Below are 26,725 nucleotides of genomic sequence, written 5' to 3'. Positions count from 1 at the left end.
AGCTGCGATGCAGGTAACAGTCTTAGCTGCCTTGTCCTTCCTGGGCAGCCCTAGTGCCAGCGCCGCCAAGAAGGTTGCTGCAGTTTTGTGTACTTGCTGTGGCTACTTCAGATCCACTACTTGGATCCTCTTTGAACTCCAAAAATGGGTCTGAATATCTTATGTGGAGGCTAAGCACCCACCTCTCCACTGCTATGAAACAGGGTGGTTACATGCTGGTTAGCCACCACATCCAGCTCTGGAGAGCACAGCAGGAACGACTGTCCAGGATTCGAGCTGACAGCAAGTGAAATTGGGCAAGGCAAACTGGACAGGGCTTGGCTGAGACCTCTACAAATGTATTGCAACTTTTAGCTCCGTTTCTAATGGATGGCTTTTGGAAGCTGTCCTCTGCTCTGCCACACCGCAGTGGGCAAGGTGGGCCAGAGCGTGGATGTGTGCCGTGCAATGAGATTTCCAGGGTCTGGTCCTCTAAACACCAGTATTGTAAGCTTCATGCTTGCTTTTTGTTAAATTTGTGACCCTAGTGGCTGACGAATGACATGGACTCTGTGTTTGAGTGCAAAACAAGCCCAGACTGGATGGACCAGATCTCTTGCCAGGTACTATGCATTGCACATAAGCACCTTTCCCAGCACTTGGCTGCTCCTGAGAGGCTTTGGTGCCTGCTTTTTGCTAAAGCCACACACAGAAATGTTTCGCACCTAGGCTTACACTCCAAATGTGACATTTTTATGACAAGATCATAATTACCGTTCAGTGCTGCTCCCTCTTATTTACAAATTATAACATTAGAAGTGTAGCTCAATGTGCTGTAGTCTTTGGAAGTAAAAATAACTGAGATGTGGTTACTAATGAAGAAAAACGTGAATTTTGCTTGCCTTTGGACAAAGATTTATAAGTTTTTCCTCCTGGGTTATATTCCTTGAGTTCTGGCTGTGGTATTTTGAGAAATTTACAGATCAGTTGTTTTCTGCCATGCGCTATTTTTCATTTAATGGGTTATTATATTCTGTAGCTCTTTTTTTGATATAAGAAAAAAAGCCCAGCTTCTCACTGCCTTAATTCCATGCTAGAAAACTCTGTGTTGTGCTATTCATAATGTCCTGTGTTGAATGAGAATTACATACCTTTTATCAAAACATGCAGCGATTGCTTAGTTTAAATGCTGATTGTGAAATTTCAAGTCTCACCTGATGGACCTAGCAAGCCACCAGCACAGCAGTTGGAAATAATTTTGATTTTGGTGGAATATACACAAGTCAAACCTCAAAATCTGTTGTATGCTATACTATAGTAGGTATTTCTTGAAAGCAGTTGTCTCTAACAGATGTTTTGATGCCTTGTTTAGATAAAACAGACATGCAAAGTGTATTACAAATATCGTGACCACTGTTTCTTTGTCTTTACAGTTGTTGCTCAAAACATGTAAAGAGTTTGTGGAAGCAGCATAATGAAAGATTTCATGTTGCTGGTTCTAGATATTTCTTTAAATGGAATTTCTAAAAGGTTGCTTCTCTGGGATGGTCATGAACACCTTCCAGCTGTAAAGATGTGAATCAACACCGGGTGGGTCTCCCCTAGGCTTGTTCCTTCTTCTAGTTGTGTGCTCTACCATTGCCACAGTATATTTTAGTGGTACTGATTCCAAAATAATCTAGAAATCAAAGTTATTTGAATACAAACAATAGCTGACCAGAAACGCATCATCTTTGCTCGTGAAGCCCACTGGCCAAAGGAATTGTTCCTCTGCTGTTCCTCAGCTCTCCCAGTGAAGTGAAGAATATAACATTTGTGTTGCTCTCACCTGAACTGGAATTAAATTGCTTCTTTGATGAGCTTGGTCTACTGAACAGCTATAACCAGTTTTATTTTTCCTACTTTTTTAAAACTAGCCATAGATGAACAAATTTGAAGTTTCTGGACACCCACAGCTACTGAAATCAATGAGGTTCTGTAATTCTGAAGGACAATAATTAGCTTCAATCTTCGTAGTATAATTTTCAAAAATTATATGCAGATGGAGTAGGGAAAATTATATACAGAATTTCTAATGAGATTGAGAGGAAAATGCAGCAGAGAGGTGCTGTAATCTCCAGGCCTGTGTATAATGCTGGGAAACAGATTACAGTGGTTTCGAGTTTGGTCTTTCCCTGCCTTATTGTGTCCCTTTGGGGAAGTCACTGAACATGTGTGCTTGCTTCCTGTATCGCAGAGATAGCACTGAGTTACTTCTTTCTGGAGGGTGTTGGTGTAAAAGGTAGCGTGTTCGCAGGATTCTGTGTACATTAAGTCCTGGAACTGTTTTCTTCTCTATTTTTTTTTTTCTCTTCCACTCATTCACAGCAGGTCTTGCTTGCAGTGACATAAAATTGTGTAATAAACAAAACCACAATAAAAATTTAATGGGGAATTAAATTAGGCTTATAGATATTGTTACCTTTGTTTACTATACTCCGTTAGCCTGAGCTCAAAAAAAAAAAAAAAAAAAATTGTATTCCTTTACCAGAGGAAAAAAATGGTGGAAGTGCTTTTAAAATCATATTCTATACCTTTCAGTTAGGGTTGTTTTATTTATTTATTTATTTAATTAGTCTTTAAGGAAATGATGTATTCGAATGTAGTGCGGGACTAAAAAAGATAGCCTTTCTGAAATTGCAAAGTGAAATTACTATGCGACTTATTTTTCTTTCTTAAACTGTTTTTTCATATATTGAACCAGTTATTGGTTACTATTCCTAGCTACTTATTGCCTGCCTGGTAGTTTTATGACCTTTTTCTTAATCTAGTATTATTATTTTGTGTATTTCCTTTTCTGTATTTGATTCATATACTCTTTTGTCTTTGAGGCTCCCTAAGGATGTACGGTTATGGTCTGTGTCCGTTTATCTGTCACCTGCTGTGTGTGGTTAGACAACTTGGCCAGGTCAGTTTCAGTACACAAGCAGTAAAAATTAATTAAAATAAATCTGTGTAAGAAGCTTTTGATTACTCAAAGCTTATGATGAAATTGTGCTACTCTCTGATATTACAAATGCCACCTTTCGGTGATATTGAAGATTGCAAGCAATTCCTGGTATAATGAATGCAGGTAGTATAAATAATGCAAAAGATTTACCACGTAGTATATAATAGAGCATAAATAATTGTTTTTCTCCTGGTCAGTGGTTTATGCTGAATGACTTGATTTGTTTCATTCTTTGACATAAAACTGTGTTCTGGTCTTCTCCAAAGAGGCAGTATTGTTTTAAAAATAATTGATTTAGTCCTGGAATTTTTACTTAGACTCAATTTCCCGTGGCTTTTGGAAATCTGATTGCAAGGTTTGTTCACATAGGTGCTGGGCAATGTGTTTGTGTTTCATTAGGCTTCAGCCTTCCATCTGCTTCATAAAACAACGCTCAAGGAGGAGCTGTATGGCTGGAAGTGAGCTCTGCTCAGGCCCCCATGCAAGGTTAGGCACAGTCAGAGGGGTACTTCTGCTCCTGCACAGGCCCCTCTGGAAGTTCACCCAAAAAATGCCTTCCAGATTTCCAGTATTTCCTTTGTTTTGGTGCTGATAATACCTTCATTCTATAAATTCTACTTTCCTTTTTTAAATACACAGACATGTAAAAAGATTATATTTTAGAGAGGAAATGTTCATTAGCTTTTTCAAGCTTGACAAATAGTGTCCTTCTGGAGAAGGACTAAATTGCCATCTGATTTTTCACTTATTTTTCTTAATGCAAGGATGAGTGATAAGTTTTTAAGCTCAATTGTTATGCTTTGAATATTTAATTTACATTGTTGCTTTATATTATCTTTAGGCTGATCTCATAACTCCTTTATAAGCAGCTGGGAAGAACAACTTTCCTCAGAAAAAAACTGAGGTACAAGCACTGATTTTTTTTTTTTAATTATTTTTATTTCTTTTGGGAGAAGGAAAAAACATGATTATTAGGTAATATTATTTGCTTTTTCTGGTGTCCCATTCAGCGACAGTAATTCACTCATATCATTCGTTGTATTATGGCTAAAGGAAAGGAAAAGCTACATATTATTCTTTCTGTTGTCTAGGACAATGCATTAAAACATGTGGACCTTTTACTTACTCTTTTATGGATAAGAATGGACTTTCAGGTTTTTATTAGAAAACAACATTGGACAATATTGAGCTCTCACTCCATTGAAATGCAATATGAAAAACTTTTGTTAAAATACTTTAAAACATTAAGCTCTGGGAAGACTTGCTGCTAATTTTAGTAGTCCAAACTTATTTTCTACATGACTGAATCCAGAGATTAAGTTTCAGTCTATTACTTTAAAATAAGATTGGGTCTGAAGAACATGCAGAGTTTTAGAGACAAGATTTCACCTTTATCAAGCTAAGCACCTCTGTAGTACACATTGTGACTTGAAGTAGAATAATTTTGAATGTGCAGAGTTTCCCAATGGGTTTTTTGTACTTGACTTTTTTTATTATATTCTCAAAGAGACAGAAGAGAGAATAACACATCCTCTCTTTTATCCATTTTGATTCTCTGTTAAAAGGCATTTTTAAACTGCAGGACATATTTGTACTTTCTGCAGCTTTCTTTGTAATTTTGATTGTACTTTGAGTTATTTTGCTTCTAATGCAAACATTGTCTGTTTGACCCCCAAGAGTTCTCTTAGACTGTTGTGATTTCTGCAGGCTTATTCTCTGCAGAAAGCTAACTAGACTAACTTGTGCTGGGAAGAAAAAGAATAAAAGTCCTATCTGCCATTGTTAGGCATCCATGTGCATTGCTGATTACTCAGCCTGTGTCTGGAGATGTTAGTTTGCATAGAAGGAAAAGCCTTTTTTTTTTTTTTTTTTAATCCACTTTTGATTGTCTTTCAGGTCAGAAATTCTGTGTTTATGTCAATTGATTCACTAGGAAAGGAAAAAAATGTTTAGCTGGTTTGTAGACAATTTTTTCCTGTACTTATACACATATTCCCAAACTAGCACCATGGGAGTATCTTGACTTCTGCTTCCTCAGGATTTCTCCTTTGGTGATACGTATTTCCAATCCCCTGTTTTCTGAATGGACCTACTGAACTACCATTAGTCCTGGGCTGACCTGGCAGATTTAATATCCTGCCTTTTCCCAGTCCTGGACTGCTGTGTCCAGACTGTAAAATGTGATTTAATTTTGTAAACTGTGATGAAAAGTAAAATGGGCAGAGTTCTTTTTGCAAGCCTTAATACTTCACTGTTGTAAATAAAAGAAAAGCAACTTCTGTGATGGGGATGCTTTATTTTGCAAGGTAGGAGCTTAAATTCCCCTTAGCTCTCATGGGTAATGTGAGGCAAATCAGTTTTAATAATGAAATATATACCTCACTGTCTGGCTAACTCTTAGATCTTTCAAAAAATTAGAACTTTATGTTTATAGAAATAAAGATAAATGAGTCAGGTACCCTCTTCTCTTAGTCCACAGTTGACTGGCATAGAAAAGACTTTGTGAGCCAGGAAATTTAGAAATACTCGTTGTCTAAAGTGAGATCTTCCTTTTGCGATTTACAATGGTGTCCTAAAACTAAAAGTTATCTCATTCTATGGCAGTTCTGATTTTATTTGGTTTCGGTGAATAATGCAAATCATTACTTGATTCTGAGTATCTTTATCTGGCTTATCGTGGACGATGCAGTTGTGTGATGGTGACTCAGACCTGCAACATAACTCACAGAGTCTGCCCATTCGATTCAGTAGTCTTACATGTTTGTTATTGTCATGCCAATAGAAGTCAAGAAAGGGCAGGCTATGTTTTTAGGCTATCTCCTTAGCAATGTGGTTGCTGCAAGAGTCAAAGCTTACAGGACTGAGCAGAGAGCCTCTGCAGTCTGTTGCAGCCCGGGGAGAGGTGCGGTGGTACCCATCAGTGGCAGATAACCCTTCCCGAGTTTTACTCTCTTGATGTGTGCTGCACTGATGTGAGAGCAATTTTGCATGGCAGAACCAGAGGTAACCTAACACTGGAAATAGGACCCAGAAGTAGCGGATGTAGTTTCCTTGCTTAAAGGAGGGATGGAAAGCTGGAAAGTGATACAACCTTCTGCAGACCTTTTGCTCTCATCAAAACAGCATCATGAAACAAAGCTGTGAAATAAATGCTGATAGAGAAATTAAAGGTAAGGAGATAAACAGAGAGTGAATCAATGTGCAAAAGAAGTTTTCCAAAGGCAGCTCATACCAAAACTAGTGCGATGTCTTGAGCTGAGGATTTCCAGCACGTTGTGCTGTGTGTGATGGGAACCTGTGAGAGCAGAGAGAAGCTGTGAGGGGCTGTTTCTGGTTTTTATTTGTTTGTTATATTTTTGTTTTAGAAACTTTTCTTAGGAGGTAAACTCTACCACAGTTTGCTGGTGTGTAAAGCTAGGGAGGCACTGTTGGTGGGAAGAAGAATTGCATGATCATTCATGAAGAACTGGGTTACCTGGAGGACCTGGGCAGTTGAACCAGGATGACACCGGCACTGGAGGAGTGTGTATCAGTATAGACCAGCATAGTCTGGAAAATGACGAATAAGATGCAAACGTATTAAATATTGTCAGCTCGTTCATTGTCCAAATATATCTGCTTATCTGATGTACTGACAGTTAGAAGAGTGTCAGTGTGAGATTACATAAATGCAGTTTTGCAAGGCAAGGACTTCTGCAGGCTTCCCTGGTGCTAAGGATTGGAAGATGGACAGAGCGTGTGCTTTCTGGGGCGAATAGTCCATGCAGCTGGAACTGCTGGCTTTCCTCCTACCGCCTCCAAAATAGTTCCCCAAAGTCTGTTACAGATTATTTTGGTTATGCTACCAGGCAGTTCTCTTAGCGCCTCAGGGCACAACCCCTTCCACAGGAGTTTATGTATATATAAAAGAAAAAACGAAAACCCAAAACCTGGAAGCAGAATGAAGTAGTGAACACCTGTACGGCATGGCTGTAGTCTATGTAAGCAAGCAAGAAAGAAATGTCTTAGCTTCTTATTCGGCATCTTTTTGTGGAATAGGTCAGTTTAGCTGTATGGCAATTCAAACTGAGCATAGCCAGCAGTCATCTTTCGAACAAAATGATTTTCCTTTAATTCAAATTCAAAATTTTTGTGATGATTTTTGAATACAAGAGTGGTAAAAAAAATTACCATGCAAATGGAAAATTAAAATAAGAATTAGCTACACATATATTTTAATACCTGCTACTTTAAATAGCACCTTTCAGCTTCTGTGAGTTATATAAACATTAAGTCATCTTCATTGTGCCCCAGAGAGATAAGTGTTATTAGCTTGATAAACAATAATATTAAGTAAATTATTTCTCATTTTTCCTCCTTGCTGTTTTCATTATTTTGCATGTCTGAAAATTATTCCTGTTATACAGCTTTTATTTCCACATAAAAAATGATTATAAAACCCTGAAACAAATTTATTATTAATTATGCATGCTTTATTTTATTTAATTGTGTTTCTGTTTGACTAGAATGCCTTCATTCCTTCTGATCCATTAGGTAAAGCATATTGATTTCTTAAGGTCTCAATCTTATGGGAATAACAACTGAAAGGTAGTAAATTGGAGTTTAAAAACAACCAACCAACCAACCAAAAAAAAACCAACCCAAAACCCCAAACACCAAACCCAACACTGCAACAACAAACCAACCACATTTTGAGAGCTTTCTATTAAATAAAGAAAAATCGAAGGATTATATTCTTCCCTTTTATGAAGCTTCAACCCCTGTAAGTTCTCAAATTATATTTTTCTACTGTTAAGTTTAGATTTTCATGATGACTTGCTGAGTCTCCCATCCATCCACTTCATTTTCACTCGCCCTGGAGTTTGCTTTGTCAGTCTCTTAGTAGTTCTACATTATTGGGGAAAGAGGTAGCCTCTAGAAAACAGCAGTTTCTATTTCATGAGCAGCGTGGCGGCTTCAGCAATTAACATCACGGAAACCCTAATGGATAAGCTCTGGCAGAAAAAAAGATACTTTTCACATCTTTATACCAAAAACGTTAGGATACAAATGGTGTTTGGCTAGTAGGCTGGGGTTGTGGATGCCTAGATATATAATATCAGCCAGGATTTATGGCAATGTTACTCTTTGCAATATATTTACAGTTGTCTTTCAAACTTAAGATAACTGACAAGGTAGACCTGTAAGAGGCTGTTCCATAGACTTGGTTAAATGAAATCATCTTAGTCCAGGAGTCTGCTATAAATTCAGGCTAAGTTTATAGGCTTCTTCCTTTTCAAATGGCTGTTTCTGAAATGCCTGGCTGCTATTAAAATTGCCTGAGCTTCTCAGGGGAGCTGGATATAAACATCATCCACCCAACAACTTCCTGGCCTTTCACTTTTCTCCCTCCCCCCCGACAGTTTTTCATAAGTGATTTTTATGTGTTGAATTCCTGGGTTGAATTAGTATCTAAGTAGACTTTTTCCACCCCCCCCCCCCCCCCCATATTTAGACCTTCATTCTGAGCTAAGCTATCTTGCCATTATGGCTAAAATGAGTCCTTGTCTTTGTGACTTCCCTGAGTCACGTAGGCCTATAATCTGGATAACCACGATGATACCCTGTCAGGCAGTCTGCAGAAAGTCCAAAGTACTCAACTTTTCCAATATTGACTGCAGGCTTCCTAGCAGACGCTGCCTCCTGATGACCGACGGTCTTCTGACCGTGCCCTTGCTAACAGTGACCATGCAGGTGAGTGTGAGGCCTTGGGCAGTAACTTCTTGGAGTTTGTGAAGGGCATCAAAAACAATTTTTCTCTGCAGCATTCTGACCTGAATGATACTGCGTATTTTATCTCTGCTGCATTAGGAGACTGCTGAGTTTTATCTTCTCAGTAGGAACCTGAAAAACAATATTCTTCAGTTTATTGATGTGCTGCTACTATGAAAAGTAGTTAAATTGGTTAAACAGTTTTAAGCGCCAGATAAGAAAATCCTGGACCTTGAGGAGAAAATGTGTAGCAGAGAATATGTGAGCTACTATTAGGATACCGAGAGATAGAACAATTCAGGATTAGAGAGACAACGTTTAACATGGAAAATAATAGAACTAGGAGTAAGCATAAAGCATTTTAATTTTAGCAGGAAAGATAGACATCTGCAATCGTCTCTATTAATGGACTGCTGAAGCCAACATTTTAACTTCCTTTGGAGGTATGGACAGAACAGTTCCTTTCCTCGTGAAACGCTTGTTACAGATTGCTTATGAAGTTTAGAGGATTTTAACAATGGATTTCCCATTAAAATGTGCAAACTACCTTCTTTCCTTGCCATGACAGTGATGTTAGGCAATGCCTACCTTAGCACAAAGGGCAGCCCAGTAGGAGCAGATCTGTAGGGCAAGACGCCAGGTGCTGAGGACCCCAAGTCTGTGCTGTAGGACAACACGTTGAGGGGCTTTCCTTTGGAATAGCTCTAGGCTGCACTGAACACACCTAATTGGAAATGGAGAGCATTTGGCATGCTCTTGGAAGATGCCCTATCTATTTTTGTCCAGTTGACTCGAGTTCACTTTCTCCGAGTGCTCTGTGATACATAAAGCAAACCATGGAAAGGGCAGCCATGGGGACAACTTGTTTTAATTGTGTGCTATTGAGAACAGTCTTGAGAAATGCTTAGTATGCTTCCTTTCTTCCTTTTTCTCCCCAAAAGTCATACAGGCATTTATTATTATATTTTTACTCCCCCCCCCAAGTGTCATGTCTGAGTGTAACTTTCTGTCTTTTCAGCATCATCACTGCAAGTTTGGCTTATATTGAAAACTTTATGTATGTGGATTTCCATGGAGAATTCATGTTTGTAAGCGCTTTAGTACAGGGATATTTGTGCTATCTATCTTTTTACTCATGTAATTTGTGTGTTCCTTGAATAACAAGTGCAAAACATCATGAAATGAAGCGTAAAGGTATATCTATATATTTTCAATGTACTTTGATTCATGTACTTAATAAAATACAGAACTGCTGCTATAGTCTGCATGGATCATCTTTAAAGGTCCTGGTTTTGCATCCATGGGCAATAAAAGGAAAACAATACCACTGAAACTTTAAAGCTATGCTTAAGCACTTAAAGAAATCAATGAGAAGTAGATTCTAGATGCTGCTGTAGATTCCACTCAGCAAAGTGCCTTTTTTAGGTGCCAGAAATACTTTGCTCAAACAAAAGTTCCTGGCTATAAGCACACTTGTTCAAAATTTTACAAGGAATTTGGGAAGATGCCCAATGGGATTTACAAATGTTGCTAAGAGATTACTTGCAAAACTTTCACTTTGAAATGGAAGCTAATGCTCAGACCTCTGAAGTATTAAGTGTCTTGAATGCCTTTGTGGTGTTTTATGGAATCTGTCTTCGTGCCTTCATTTGCAAAAGCACTTTTTAAGCACTCCATCCCATGTTTTTCTGGAACTCTTAAAATAAGAATTATCATCATGCCCTTTATCTTGCTGGTATACTTTTTAATGTGACTACTGAGTGCAACCCTATGCAATAATAAATGTGTATATATGACTATTCTTATCTGAAAACCTGTAAATGTAACCGGTCTTCTGCTCAGAGTGCTATCTGTTTCCACTATCTTTATTGAAACTAGTAGGTGATGGAATTCATTGCTGGGGGAAGGGTGTTCATGCAGGCACAGAAATGTGTGCAAGGATTGACTAAAATAGCACCCAGGCTGCACTGTGGTCAGGTCATGGTTTCAGCCATATTTCCTGTGTTTACCACCCTATTTTCCCACCTATTTCTTTGTGGATCCTGGGGAAAGGAAGGATTAAAATACTATTGCTTCTCATTTTAGCTATGATGTTTTGGACAGCAGAGAGGAGGTGGCTGAGGCTTCCCTCTAGGGCAGCTGAGCACCAGGGGCCACTCTTGGTCAGGGCACCCCGATCCTCTGGGGACCCTTGAGGTGCTGGGACCCCTGAGGTCTGTCAACAGCCACTGTTGCCCCAAGGTCCACGGTCCCCTCCACGGGGACAGAGGCCATGGCAGACTTGCAAGCAGGAGCTGGGGGGTGTTTGCGAGGGGTTTTCGCCTTCCCCCAGCACACAGGCAGGGACGTGGTGGAGGGGGAACATGCTCAGCTCTGCCGAGCTGAGGTGCAGCCTTAGCATCTTTACGGGAAATCACTAAGGGGTAGATTTTGAAACCTTCCAGTTTTGATGGAAAAGAAAAGATTTGGAGGCTACTAAATGCAGTTTTCATGCAGGAATGAACTTTTGAACCTTTCACTAATTGTCTTAAGTAATATATTTCTCTCAACACTTATCTGCCAGATAGTCTAGAGGGACTGCTTTTTTTTTTGAAGTCAATTAGTTAAACCCTTATGTATATGGTTAATTTTCTCTTTTTGTGTAGTGTTTTGGAGGAGAAATACCTACCAATAAGTGAAGAATTGATTTAAACACTTAAACTACCAAGAATAGCAGAAAATATATTGCTGCCTTCTTTATGTTGGTTTCTTGATATATCCTAGGAAGGTCATTAACTTTAGCTGTAAATTTATGTTCTCCAGAATTGTGTTTCTGCTGATACAGTTTCTCTGGGCTGAATTGTAGTGCTCCAGCTAGGTTTTCCTTTTAACAGCAGCACATGTATAAGGTTATGTGGAGGTGATTAGATAAAAAAATTTGCATTTCAACTGAAGCACTTTATTTCATTCACCAGAGTACTTTCATATGGACTTTTTTTTTATGAAAAGATATTTTTGATTTGTATATGTATATAGAACAAAAGGAGTTAACTCCAGAGGCTGCAGAAAGCCCTCGTAACAACCCCTCACAGCATTTCAGATTAAAAAAATAAAAATAAAAAACCCCTTCCAATAAAAAACTTCTTGTAAAATCCTGTTTTATTCATGACTTGCTATTCTACTCCAACGTATTCTTTAATCCTTCAGTTGGTGAACTGTACAATAAAATTGGACCAAAAAAGTCCCCAGGTAACGGCAACGATGTGTTACCTATTTTATAGGTAAATATGCAATTCATTAGTTGTAACACAGAAGAAATACTGAAAATAACTCTGTCAACGTTCACATTACATCACCACATTACCTGTTGATGCCATGAAAAACACGTAACGGCTTTTGAATTGCATTTCTTCACACTCCTTAACAGGTGAAACTACTGAAAGGGAGCAGGGCCATTTTATTAGATGTTGCAGAGTGTGCGCTAAGAGACACCAGAGAAGCGTGTGCTACCTGCGAGACCCATCCTTCTTCTTGAGGAGGTTTCCTGCCCTATGGGAGCCTGCAGACAGCAGTTACTGCCTATCCCTGGATTCAGAGGTACTTGCTGCTGTGCCAGGTGGCATCTCTGCACTCCCCTGGGGAGGGCACAGAGAAGGGAGCACTGGGACAAGACCCAGCGGCGAGGTGGCTGGAGAAAGCTGATTGGCATAACATGGTACTGAGGGATGAAAGGTGGAAACACAGAAGACCAGAGACATGGAGTGTCGTGGTTTCAGCCCACCTAACCATAGGTATCAGAAAGGGTTATCTAAGAATATAGTTATGTGTTCTCAGATGGAGTGACGTGATACAGCAAGTTTAATTATAAATTCATTTGGAGAGGGAAACATGCATTGGGTAATAAGAGTAATTGAATATATTATGGGAAAAAACATTGGTACTACTAATATCTGTGTATTGATTTGCATTAAGTGAACCTTGACATTCTTGTTTCATGGAAAAAGAGGCTTCATGGTTTAAGAGACAAAGTTTCCTCGTTTGAGGGTCCTCTGGTCATGATTTAGCAAAGTATTCAAAGAACTTAACCATAGAATCATTTTGGTTGGAAAAGACCTTTAAGATCAGAGTCCAACCGTAAACCTAACACTGCAAGTCTTTAAAAAAAGAACGTTTTTGCATATTGGTAAAAAGCAGTAGCAGGTTTTTTTTTTCTTTCTTTTTTTTTCAGTAGAGATAGCGAAAGAGAAGGATTAGGAGGGAAGAAGAAAGAGAAAATAAAAATAATCATGTTCTGTTTTCTGTTTTGATAAGAAGGAAAATCAGCAAACTTTGAGCAGCTGTGCTGCTGAACTGGACAGAGACTCTGAAAGGGCAAAAGGTTTTGGAGGCTTGAATCCCAAAAGCACTTTGTATATTTAAAAAAAAAAAAGGTACTGTACTTAATAGAAATTAATGTAATTTAACTACTTAATAAATTTCATTCTTTGTATGTGTGTATTTGTCTAGCTGTTCTCATTTAAGGGACTAGTCATAAATTGTATTGTATTTTATTTTTTTAACCTCTGAGTTATTGCTTCTAAATCAATCCAGGTTGGTGGTAGCCTGAAATAACTGCATTCTCATATCCACTCACACTCCTGCCTTTATGCAGTAGCATGTGATTTATTTTATGTGCCCTGTATAAGTGACTCATCCCTTTTTTACAGCTCCTGCCCTCGTAGCAGAAGCAGCAGCGCAGGGCTTGGGGAGGGTGCCCCTTGCCATTGTGCACAGGCAACGTCTGCATTTCTGGCACGGCCAAACCATGCTGTGCTGAAGTAACCCCCTGCAGCCAGCGGTGCCAGTCCCATGGGGCATGGGCTGCCTCATCCACAGCTCCCCAAAACGGACCCCTGCCCACAGGGGCTCCTGCTAATTTTCTTCCGTTAGCAGGAGAAAGCTTTCCAGCCTCTTCCTTCTGCTTATTTCTGGTCCGTTTGAAATTTATTGTCTTACCTGGGTTCCAAGTTTATCTACAGGAGTAAATAATCTGCCCTGACTGCCCCATCATTCTTCTTCTTCTTCCTTATTTCTTCCCTGCTTTGATAATAATAAGGCAAAGCCACTTTGATTAGATACTGTTAGAGCATTGAACAGATTATGTTTAACTAAAGAGGTAGTTAGAATGAATGGATGAATTGCTGAAGATGAAAATTTAAAGCTGACCATCTACTTCTTTCCCCTTGTTATTCTCTATTGCTTATTTTATTATACCTTGTCTTACCTGAAATCTTGTGAGTAACCATGCTTCTAACTATACCATATGCAAGAGATTTCTTTTCCTTTCATCAAACTGTCCTAATATTTATTTAGACCATGTAATACGCTGTGCAGCAAGCCTTAAAACCGATGGAAATGCCAAAGGCAGGGAGAGGATGTTTGAGTGGATGGTGCTGCAGGTTGCTTTGTTCGCCAGCCACTTCACATAACTTAAGGAATGCAATAACCTCCAATTCAGTCCAGGTAGTGTGGCTATACTTGTCTCCCCATAACCTGTCCCCCCCTCCTCCCTCCTCTCCCCGATGGTTTGAGATTGTCTGTCTCTAGAGAGGTTTTGAAAAATACGTATTTTGAAGGACATCAGTTATATAAGCTGGGCATCAACTGAAGATCTGTGGGTTTGATCTGCAATAAAACCCCCTTAAGCTTGTGGTGTCACATCAACAGATAGGGCAGGGGGGTTATTTGTCATCTTTTCTGTCTTAGTACTGGAGTCTTAAGATGCAGCTGCAGACTAAGTCTAGATTTAGTCCTTTTTGAAAATTCACTGAAGTCAGTAGAAATGAAATATGGCAGGAGTTGCTCCTCTGGCTCTCCATTAAACACAAGTGGCACCCACATAACATCAGTCTAAGGAGCAGGTACCTGCTCCTCTGGTGCTACCACTTCATCCAGTCCTGGAGCCTTACCATCAGGGACAGGCTGCAGCAAGGCTGGTCTCCTTCTGCAGGAGACTCGTAAGCAAAAATAAAAATGTTCCCAGCTGGCGTTCCAGGACCTGTTTTATAGAGTTGTTAATGTAAGGATGGGCAGAACAATAGGATACCCATCATAAATATCAAAGTTATTAATCGCAGAGCAAAGGGACTGCTGTCTGGGAATGCAGTAAGTGCTTGTGTCACTTAGCCTATTTTACCTCTCTGGTGGATAGTAACTGGGTATAATATATGGATGCAGTTGAGTACCGTTGCTGCTGGGTTTTTTAATTTTATTTTTATTATTTTTTATTAGACTTTCTTTGCCACCTGTGTGGCACACCACCACTTTGCCAGTTTGGCAAGAATCAACTATTTTATTGCGGTTAAAGTACTTAAGATGTAACTACCTGCCTATAGCACTTCTCAGAATATGGCTAGTGAATTATAAATAATGGTGATCATGAAATTCAGGGAGTTTTGAATTCTTTGGTTTTGTTTGTTTGTCATATTGAGTTTGCTGCTGGCTATAATATAAATGGAAACAACTGTCCAATTCTTTGCATATATTAATGTGAGTGAGTGATCTCAAAATAACAGAATAACTTCTTAAGCAGTTTCAGTTCATAACTGCAGAAATTTCACAGTGCCTACTCCTTGCTAGTCTTTGGAAGGTATATCTTTATGCACAAAGTTGCAAACTATATTAATGCTAAGTGGAATAGATATCTACCTATTTTTTCCCCTGGCAGCTTTTCTGAAGTAATTTGGAATGACTGTTAATGTTTTGATCTTCTATGGTATTTATTACTATGGGGTCTCAAATCCCCTGACAAATACTAATAAATAGTTGTTTCCCCACAATCTCCTTGAGAGGTAGGCGGCTGTTTGTACAGCCTCTGTTACCAGCAGTCTAGCTGAAGCACAGAGAGAGAGAGAGGTCATTTTCTTAGAGAGAGTGCTATGAAATCAAAATGAAATTGTGGAAAGATCTGGGGGTCTTATCTGTAAGTACAGTTCAGACTAATCTTTTTCTGTACGTGGTCCTTTGTGGACTGAAGTACTTGGAACTGAGGTACATGGTTGTGTATACATCATCATGTTCCATCATGTATTTATTTCTCCATGTTGCTGAAATACTTTGTGTTCATGCTGCATCTCAGAATTCAGCAGGGGCTATCCTTTGGGTGCCATGGTCTTTTCTCTTCTTGCCCATAACTTAGTTTTGCTTAGTAAACGAATGTCTCTAATCTTCTACCTCTATTTTACATGCTAACCAAATCTATCAAAACTTTTTTCTGAGGGTTGCTGACTAAAGTCTTATAAGAAAAGAATGGAAGACTGACTGCTGTGTTAAAACAATATACAGTTAGTGGTCTGCTTTCCTTACAGTCAAAGCCTCTGGGTTGCCTCCTCAACATTAATTCACCCAAGTTTTCCAGACTGGTGTTTTCAGCGAAGGATATATTGTGATTGTATTAAGCTTTCCAGACTTAGTGTTACCCTGCAGTTGCACATAATGTTGTGATAGATCCTGGTCACTGAAGGTACTGCTTTAAAAATAAATGAGTAAATCAATCTCTATGGAAATGTCTTCAGGTGAAATCTGGCAAATATGTGGATGGGGCTCCCGGACAGAAACCGTTGCTGACAGGAGAGCATTGCTCTATCAGCCTGAGAGGTGAGGAGTATGGGACTTGCTTACAAGCTAATTATTGTTCGTTATCATGTTGAATTACCAAAATGTCAGATGTATTAAAAAGGCGCTGTGACATTGCCTTGGGCATTTTTCCTTAGTAGTTCCTCAGTAGCAGTGGAGGAAATGTTCATTTGGATTATATTGGGATGGACAAGGTTTTCACAGGTTTTGTACTTGCAGTTGAAAGTGTAGTGTAAATCACCGCACCATTGCGTAGGCAGAATGAGGCAGCGTGGAGAATGGATTAAATCACCATGAATTTTATGAAACAAGATGAAGAAGTCTATTAGAATAAGATTTACTGCAGCTAGTAAGGATCTGAAGTTGGTGTTTTCCTTCCCCAATTTTGTCAGATCTCTGATGCTTCTTCTTACTACTTGATCTCCAAGTCTTGTGCGGTATTTGTAATCTTGGTCAGATTTATCTTGAGCTCAAGTTTGTCTTTTAATTTAGCCCTCTGTACCTTTTCAGTAGTGCGCTGTATTTATTACCTGTGCAGTGTATTCCTAACAGAAGAACACATTAACATGGGTTGAAGTCTCTAGCAGCTTGTTTTATGTGCTTCACAGGCATTTGGTCCTGTATTTACTTTCTGTGTGATAATTAAAATCACTTTTGTTCATGTCACTAGAATTAATTGCAGTCATTGCAGGTGGCTGGGAATTCACCTGGCTCAGGACAACAGTGCTTGGTAGCTTTCAGGTCATCATACTTGTGGCCTAAAAAGTGGGTAGAGGGGAGTAAACAATCTCCATGCAGCTATTTGAAACACAGGCAAGGTTTCTGAATCTGAAAAACTGCAAGCAGATTATATATTCCTTATAATGTAATAGGTACTTTGAAATATAAAATGTCCAGGGAAATATTTAGCAGTAACACGTTTTTGGCTCACCTCTTAAATAGCTCTTCAAAATACATATGTGAAGTAACAGGGGTTTAATAGTTGATTGATAAATTGATTTTCCAGCTGCTGAATTTGTAAGGAAAAATGTTGACTTTGGGATTACAGTATATAACTCAGGATCTACAGAAGCGCAGATTTAGCTTAGCAGCAGCTGTCAAATAGGGAAAGGGAACTTCTTTTGATGCCGTAAGGAGGTAGTAGGCTTCAGCATAGACTGTACTTCTTTGTTTAGTAATTGTATATGGCAGAATAACAGAGAAATCTGTTAACCCTAATGTTTTGAATACTGATGATGACTTAATGCATCTCTTAATAAAAAATAAACATTTTTGAAAGGGGCATATGAAATATGATGAGCCTTTTTACTCCTTTTATTTTCATGTCTATCCTAAAATTTTAGGGACTGTTTTCTTAATTCTTTTATTTGGCTTTAAGGGTCTGTGACTGTGCTTTTCTTAACATTGGACACTTCATGCTTTGTCCATTCTAGGAGGCGTTTTGGGTTGCTGTTCCCACCTGTTAGTAGGAATAAAATGACTCAGAAAGATTAGCATCACTTTTAAAACTCATTGGTTACAGTTTGGGGAAGAAGCACGTACCAAGCAGAAAGCTCTGGGTATTTGCAAGCATGTACTCCTGAGAAGACATTTTTAGGATCTGGGCTTTTGCAAAGTTGAAACTCACTGTTCCATTATAAACCCTGCTTTTCACTCCCCTGTGTTATACAAGCTTTTTAAATTTTTCTCAAACGCTATTTACTAATTACCCATGATTGCATTCGTAGATTCTCATGTATATTGATCTTTATATCAAAGGACCTCTCAAAGTAAGTATTTAGCAATGTGTTAATGAAAAAAAAACCAAAAACCAAGCAAACAAAAAAAACCAATAAGCCCCCAAACAACCCAAAACAAAACCCAGTTCTATAATTTATGATATGTCATTGGGTATCTTTCAGTTTCATCACTGATAACATCTGTGTTTCTGACAACTGGATTACTTCCTTTCTTTATCTAAGCTGGACAATGTATTCCTATATTTCCTGGAAGGTCTGTTTTCCCTCACACCTTATGTCACCCCATTTGTAGCTGTCAGCATCTCACTGGGCACAGCCAAACAGCAGAACCCTCCATTTACCGCTGTCCTCTAGAGGAGCAGTCTTAAATGTTGCTGTAGCTCCTGACTTTGTAATTCCCTTTTTGTCCACCCGTCAGACTTAATCATGATATTTATAGAAAACATGTTGGAGTTGTGTTCAGACCGATAGTCATCGTTAGTACTAATGATTAGTATGCTTCCACCTTCCCCTAGTTTTTGCTGCATCTCTCCTACATGCTATACGTGTAGTCATAACATTTTTTTTTTAGGACAGGCAGTGTCTTTTTGTTTGAAATCATGTAGAGCACTGGGGTTTTGTTCTTACACTAGTGCTTTCAGCCCTGTCATATCAAGGTGCAGGTGGAAGGTTTTGCACTTATTGATCAAAACTGGAGACTATCACCCCTCCTTTTCAAGGGTGAGGGAATAGCATTATTTGAGAATGTCAGGAATGGAAGATTCCTCTTATACTTCTCTTGTCCAGCCTCTCTATACACTTGTCACAAGGCAGCGTAAGTGCAGGCTTATATGGCCCCCAGTTAGTACTGTTGAACCAGTGCCCTGTGTGAAATCCAGCCTTGAAGTTGGGAAATGTCGTAACACCTGCTCAGGGGGCTGGTGTCTGAAGCAGAACGTTATCAGAAAAAAACAAATGGTTTTGTTACTCAGTGCCTGTGACTATTTCGGTCTTCATGTCTAATTTCTTCTCATTAATTTGCTATTTCTGTCTTCCTTAACTTCTTTTCATATAAGTGCAGAAATAATATTTCTTGTACTAAGGTGGAGTTATCACATTGGGGTTTTTTTTGAAATGCCAGGCCTTAACTGTTGCCAATTTTTATTTTTGTTCAGTTTCTTTGTCTTTCTTATTTAGTATTCATTGATGGAAAATAAGGATATTCCAGTGCTTTTCTTTATATTTTTGCCATTTTTGATGTGTTACATAAATCAGTTAATTTGGCTAGCTCATGATGAGTGTTCATTTCTAAGATTCTGAATCAAAGGATTTTAGTGACAGTGTTGGAATTTAAGATGGTAAAAAGGGTTGGCATCAAATTCAGGAGTAAATGTGATGAATGGAAACAATGACGAATAAGAAGAAATGCATTTTTTGTTTACAGATTTTTAGACTTCCAGAATATTTTGACGTTGCTACTTTCTAAATTAAGATGTCATGTTCAAGATTATTATTTAGTAAGATAATAAAGGAATCTTCCAAGTAAACTTAAGAGAATTGTTACAAAGTCTCAATCTTCCTGAGAACTACTTCTAATGCATTATAAAAATGGAAGGAGAGCTGACAAGATGGGGTTGAGAGAGAAGAAATTTAATTCTATTTCAAACTGTAGACTGTCAAAATTCCTTTATCCATAAAAAGTGTGCTTTGAGGACTTGATTTTAATATGTCTGTTGAATTCTTGACTTAAGGTTTGAATTTCTAGCTAGTTTTGCCCAAAGGATCAGCATATTTGTTAGGGAAAAATAGGTTTTTAATAATATTTCTTTCTCCTAACCAGATATGAAGATATTGGTTTCTTTTCATGCAAGTACTCTGTTGTAACAAAAAGAATGCTGGATGTGTGATGTTACATGCTTTGCTGGAATAAACACTTCTTTCTTGTCATTTTCTTTCTAATCTTCCAAAATTTAGAGGGATTAAAAAAATAGGTTTCCATCGAAGTTCTTCCAGCATCAGAAGCTTTAGGTTACAATTTTTTTGTTGATTTTATTAGGATTTCCTTTTCTTTGCAGAGTGACATCATGCTCCTTCATACAGGAAAGAGTGAGAAAAGAGACTTCAATTGTTTTGACAAACACACTGAATATTTCACCTTTTTTAAATCCAAGGTAGGAACAATTGCACTTTTTGTGGGCCTTTTATTTAACTTCAGTGGCTCTAACCACCTGAAATGACACTGCTGGAGGTGTTTCAAAAATACATCCTGAGGATATTCTATTTACAATACTAGGGCTTTTTTTATTTCCTTCCCAAGAAAACCTGAACTTCATATACCTAATGATTCAGAGTGGAAGATTAGAACCCCTTTTCTCCCTTCTGCAAACTCAGTGGCCAAGGAATATTTAGTTTCAGAGAATCCTTCCAAAAGGATTAGGAAATAGTTTTCTGGCAGGTTCCCTACTCTGTGAGCTGGCACATTTGCCATAAAGTTTATTTTATACCATTTGACAACCTGATGTCCAATTCTGTGGCTTCAGAGCCAAAAAGCCTTACTATGCAAAGGGCATATTTTCAGAGTGCTCTGTCTATAAAAGAAAAGAAACACCTACAACTCCCCAGTGTGGAAAACCTTTATCAGCAGTTGAGAAACAAAAGGATAACTGTCTATTGCTAAGATAGGGAAGCAAATACATACACACTTCTAGAAATAGCAAGAGACTAGGGGAAAAAAAGAAAAACAACAGAAGGACACAAATCTTGTGGTGGTTTTCAAGAAATATCCAGCAGAGGAAAGCAAGCAGTATCCCCCTTTACATTCCTTTGTGTGTGTGTGTGTTAAATGATCTTGATGGCAGAGAATGTATTTAGATTCTCCTGCCGCTTGTCCGTGCATTGTGACAAAAACATTCCAGTGAAAACATGTTGAAGTGCTCTTGAAAGTGGGCAGCGAGCCTTTTACAAGGTGGGAAGCACGCGGTGCCGGAGGAGTTTGTGCTGCTGCTTAGCGTGTTGGGGACTGTTGTGCAATCCGGTAGAGCTGCACAGGCAAGGATGTGTAACTAACTTCCTATGTGAATTGCGCTTCGTCTTTAAAGTCATGGAAAACCCCTAAGTCCTGGTGAACTGAATTAAAATGAAGGATATATTCTACAATGTAAAATAAAGGCCTGTACCTTAAAACAAACAACACTTGACAATAATAGAAGGTTGGATATTGGGTGGTTAGAATTGCATAGACAAATTTTGAGCACGTCTGTGAACTTAACACTTAAGGACAGTTTATGATGCCCATCTTAGTTTTAAGAGGCACTTATGATAAACACCTACAGGAGTGACATTTAGAGACATCTATCTATTGCCAAAATCAGATTGTTTACTACAAAGTAGGAAACAAATTTCATGATCAGAACAGCAGAAGGCACACAGAGGAAATCTTTCATTGCTATCATTAGTCATACTTAGTTTTCAATAGCATAAAGGCTGTTTTATGCTTTATATAGGTCTCCTGCTGAAGATGACTTTATTTCATCAGCTAACTTCTGCTTTTTGCCATTCCCTAGAGACCTTCCATTAAAGGAAATCTGTTGATCATCGCCAGATACATTCATGTGCTTTCCATCTTCAGGATAGCTGCTCTGTTGTTCTGTGTATTGGTGCATAATAAGTATTCCCCCCTTTTTGTTTTCTTTCCCCATCAGAAGCTAATTTTTACTTTATTGTAATAACTGAAAGTTCGGGAGAACATTTGGTTCCTGGTGTTTTTGCTGCATGTTTGACCAAAAGATAGTTTCTTTACCTCTTCCAGTAAATACAAATGTGGTTTTCTCTTGTTAGAGAAACAATTGCTTTTCTTCTGTTGTCAGAGAAATAAACTACTGAACTTTAACTGAATATATGTCATTTTATTAATCCTCATCCATTGTATTGACTCACCAATCAACTCTATTTCATCGTCTTTTCTGGATAAATATTTGGTTGAAGTTACTTTGTAATGTCTCTGTTGTTTGTCCTTTCTGGAGATTTTGAGAACACTTTCAACATTATTTTGTATTTTTTAGTTTAGCTTATATAGTATAACACATGTATTTGTGTGGTTAAATATGTAACTGTTGTGGTTTAACCCCAGCCAGCAACCAAGCACCATGTAGTCACGCAGTCGCTCACTCATTCCCCCCCTCTCCCAGCAGTGGGATGGGGGAGAGAATCAGAAGGATGAAGGTAAAACTCGAGGGTTGAGATAAGAACAGTTTAATAGAACAGAAAGGAAGAAACTAATAATGATAATAATAAAATTACAATAATAAAAGGATTGGAATATACAAGCGATGCACAGTGCAATTGCTCACCGCTCACCTACTGATGCCCAGTTAGTTCCTGAGCAGGGATCACCTCAGCCCCACTCCCCCCAGTTTACATACTGGGCATGATGTCACATGGTATGGAATACCCCTTTGGCCAGTTTGGGTCAGCTGCCCTGGCTGTGTCCCCTCCCAACTTCTTGTGCCCCTCCAGCCTTCTTGCTGGCTGGGCATGAGAAGCTGAAAAATCCTTGACTTGGCCTAAACATTACTTAACAACAACTGAAAACATCCCTGTGTTATCATCATTCTTCTCATCTGAACTCAAAACATAACACTATACCAGCTACTAGGAAGAAAATTAACTCTATCCCAGCCAAAACCAGGAAAATAACACATTTGAGAGGCAAAATAATTGAAAACAACCTCACTTTAATTTGTATTGTTGTTCGCTTCCTGAACAAGTAGGTGTACTGTGCTGTTACTGTTCCTTCATAGGAGTAATTAGCTTTATTGCTCTTGCATTTTTCCCTGTTTCTCAAAGGATTCCATACTGCAGCAAGATAATGATCATATATGAGCATGTATTTAACTGAATTGCATTCTAGTTTGAAGTTAAGATGCAAAGAAATGAGCAGTATTAATGGTTTTTGCAATACATCAATAGCACTCTGTATGTATCAATAACTCGGTCTAAGATTTTTATAAAAACAGTTGCATGTACAGACAGAAACCTCCTGCAAACTGAGTGGTCTTGCATGTCTAAACCCAATGTTTTTTGTTTCAAGTGCTATGAAGTCACGCTTTCTTTGTGGGAAGAGCTGTGCTATGAGTCTACAAATCACAGTGTGAGGACACACCCATTGTTTCTACTACTTCAGATTATTTCCAGAATAATCCGTAGATGTCAACTGGAAGAGGTGGTCTGGTTTCCTTTTCATCTTTCATGTGATGATGTTTAGGAATTGATTTTTCCACACAATCTGTGGATTTGACTGGTTTTCCATCTTTCAGAAAACCTTGTTAGTCATAAACTGAAACAAATAGTTTACTTGCCTGTTACGTAAGAAGAAAGCAATTTTTTTAAGCAATTATCATCTGCTTTTATGGAAGGGTAACAGATGCATTATGCATGATGTTCCTCCTCATTTGGATGCAGCACACGACTCTCAGTCTTTCATTCACGCATTGATCTCCCAAGTGCCTATCCTCTCAGGCCTCGTTTTTATTGCATTTAACATACCTTCATTTGGCATCAAAACTTCATTTTAATAAAAGTGACAAGGTAGATTTTTCTTTTTGAACATTCCTTTTTTGTGTGTGCCTGAACTGATTGAGTGAGGCAGGGGATGAGCGGGGGTTTGGTTTGGTTTCATTTTGCTCAGAAGAGTGGTGAAGTCTTCCCTGCTTCTTTCCTCTGTGGTCACTCTCTCTTTGGTTGCCTCACTACTCTAGAGAGTTGTTATGAACATTAATAAACCCTGCCCTGAACTTTATTAATTACAGCGTGGAGGAGATCAAAGTTAAAGACGGAGGGAATGCTTTTAGTGGTAAGCTGCAGTATTATTAATATAGGTACTGAAGGGTAGAACAGGCTGTTTTCAATCTAAAAAGCACCGGTCAGACCTCGACTGCAGTTTTCCACCTTTAACTCTTCTTTCAGTGAAATCTGGGCAGGTGAAGCAACAGGAGAAGGTAACAGCTCCAGCTGAGCAACTGAAATACATCCTGATATTTATTTGCTACTCTGCGTTCACTGCAAATGTGTGTGTGGGCTATTTTTAATCTTAAGATCATCTTCTGGAAGCAAATGTTGGGGTAGGGACTATGAGGGCTTACACACATCGGTTGTAGCTAGGACAGTGGGGTCCCAGCCTAAAAGCTACTATTAAATGCTGCTAGTAGGTACCTGAATTATTATTCTATTGCATTCTGTATATTTTACATAAATTATAAAAAGTGGTAGCATTTTAAGGTTTTTTTGCTGTTTTATGGTTTTGTTTTTTTAACAAAGTCCATGTTTTTGTGTAAAGCATTTCCTTTAATGTGTACTTTTTCCACTTGTACTTAAAAATTGGAAATTGTAATAAGGCACTGCAGGATCGGAGCTAGGGTGTAATAATTTACGCGTATGTTAAGCCTAGTCATTAGTATAGTGCCTAGCAACACAGCAGGCATGACTTACTACACAATATTGTGTTTGCTTATTGCCTAAGTGGAAGGCAAAGCAGTTCTAACTGATTACATGTTACAGACCTCAGCTGCAATAGTCAATTTTCCCACCGTTCCTCTCGCATTTTGCAGGAAAATACCGTGATAGTGTTATGAATCAATTACTAAGTAGTCATTAGGAGGAAATGCATATTGAATATATTAATCACTTCCATAATAAATTATACAACCGCACAATAAAAGAGCGCGTATGCTATTTGCAAATAGCTTATCATAAGTCTAAATTTTTTTCCTGTATTACTCAATTAAATCCATAAATAGGAGAGCAAGGCGTCGAGGAAACACCTCATAGGAGCTCAGGCATAACAAAACCACTGGGCTGAAAAATCCCGGCGCTCTGGGAAGCAGAAGCTGCAGACTGAAGCACGGAGATGTCATGGTGCCCAAGAAACTCGGATCCATGCGTGGCCACCTCTGTAGGTCACTTAAGGGGATTATAGGCTAATTGGGGTGGGCTGGGCCCTGGGGGGGTCGGTGGCTGTGTGGGGCTGGGTGCCGCGGGGGCTCGTCAAGGGGTGCTTCGCCGAGGGGATGGCATCAACTGGTCTTCACTGGGGTGTGGAGCGGTGGCGAGGTTAGGATTTGTCCTGTGCTGTGTCTGTTTAAAGGACTGTTGGTTCAAAGTCTGCCTGCATCTCCTCTCCACCTTACTAAGGCAGATCCTGCCAGGGAGAACTTTCTGTTCTTTTTTTTTAACCTCTTCATTCATTTTTACATTTCCTGAAACAGCATTGCTGTGAGCAGTGAAAGCATTTTCCCTCAGGAAATGTATCTTAAATTCGACATATGTCAGCTTTTCACTTTTCTGTATTGTCCAGTATGTGTTCAAAAAAGACCTCCTACTTATATTTTCTTTTTCATATTAGTGGCTGAAAATTTTGAGGAAACAAAATGGGAAATACATAAAACCTTAGACTGTTATACACTTAAGAAAGCATACATTTAATAAAGACCTGTAATGCATTTGATCGTTATGGACTTGGGGAGTTAAAGCTATTAATAGCTTTCTCATTTAGAAACACACAAAAGAAACAAAAAAACCTGTAAATGGTGCTTTGCGAAAAGTTGCCCAATTGACATAGAATGTGGGGAAGTAATTGCTTGGGAAATGTCATACAGCATGGCACTAATGCACCCTTATATTTTACTGTATATAGTATCAAAATAATAATTTCACAGCCTGACGTCCGTGACATTTCAAAGTCCTTGAATAAATTCCTTTAATATTTAAAATCAGTAATACATGCTTATCACCTTTTTCATATTCTTCTTCTTATCCCTCCCTCTCAGAATAAAGGGAAAATGAATTATTTTCTTAGTTGAACAGTTTTTCTGTTGTTTCTGACAGTACGAATGATAATAAGTTGTACAAATTATATGGAAGCATAAAATACATCTTACAAAAGTGCATGATTGAATGCACATTTCATTTTGGGGTAGGTGGGCATGTATCATCAGGCTGTGGATACCTCACTGAATCCAGTAAGATAACTTGAACCTGCTATTCAGTAATGTAAATGAAGCTTTGAGAAACTCTTGAGTATGTTCAAAAACAGGCAGTCTGGAAAATGTAACATTTACTATGTACCTCTAAATGCCTCCTTGGGAACTGCAGAATATCATCCCGTAATGTTTCTCGGTTACGCCGGGTTATATGTGTTGTAGAGCTTCCCAGAGCAGAGACAGCCATTTAATCCGAATTAGGGCAGAGAGTGCTGTGGCACGCTGCTGCTGCGACTTGCCGCTATCGCGATGGAGCCCAGACCGAAGTCTGGGCTGATCCCAGTCGTGTTGTCTTCGAGTCTTTGAGTGGAGCCAACCTGCACGTGGAGGTGGGGCGGGTGGTTCTTTGTCACTCCCCAAAACCACGGGTGCAATACAATGGGGGGGACTTGTCTGGCTCCTTCCAAATCTATGGAAATACATGCTTTGGGAGAGCCCAGAGTCTTTCAGTGGGCCCTCAGGAGCTTTTCTGGCAGTGGCTGCATTGGCCATTGCTGCCCTGGTAGGAAGAGGAGGTCGGGATGGTCTTTGTTGGGGCAACCGAGCCCGGGCTCTGCTCCTCCAAAGGGGTCGGCTTGAGTTGGTGAAAGCTGGATGAACCAAAGCGCTGCAGCATGAATAAAAAGCTTATTGCTTGACATGAAGCAGTTTCTGTATGT

General features: G+C 38.9%; 1 protein-coding gene and 1 long non-coding RNA gene across 12 annotated transcripts in view; both read left to right on the top strand.

Moving 5' to 3' along the window:
- DMD (dystrophin) overlaps positions 1–26,725 on the top strand; it is a 1,308,223-nt gene that overhangs the window by 55,258 nt on the left and 1,226,240 nt on the right. The gene's annotated exons all lie outside the window — the stretch shown is intronic.
- Positions 2,484–20,245, top strand: LOC138685631 (uncharacterized). The gene is made up of 4 exons (XR_011324954.1): positions 2,484–2,926; positions 14,051–14,200; positions 16,252–16,333; positions 20,106–20,245. It is a non-coding gene; the product is annotated as an uncharacterized lncRNA (long non-coding RNA).

The sequence above is a fragment of the Haliaeetus albicilla genome, chromosome 6, assembly GCF_947461875.1.
Source record: "Haliaeetus albicilla chromosome 6, bHalAlb1.1, whole genome shotgun sequence".
Lineage (NCBI taxonomy): Eukaryota > Metazoa > Chordata > Aves > Accipitriformes > Accipitridae > Haliaeetus > Haliaeetus albicilla.
This window is presented reverse-complemented; position numbering and strand designations above follow the sequence as displayed.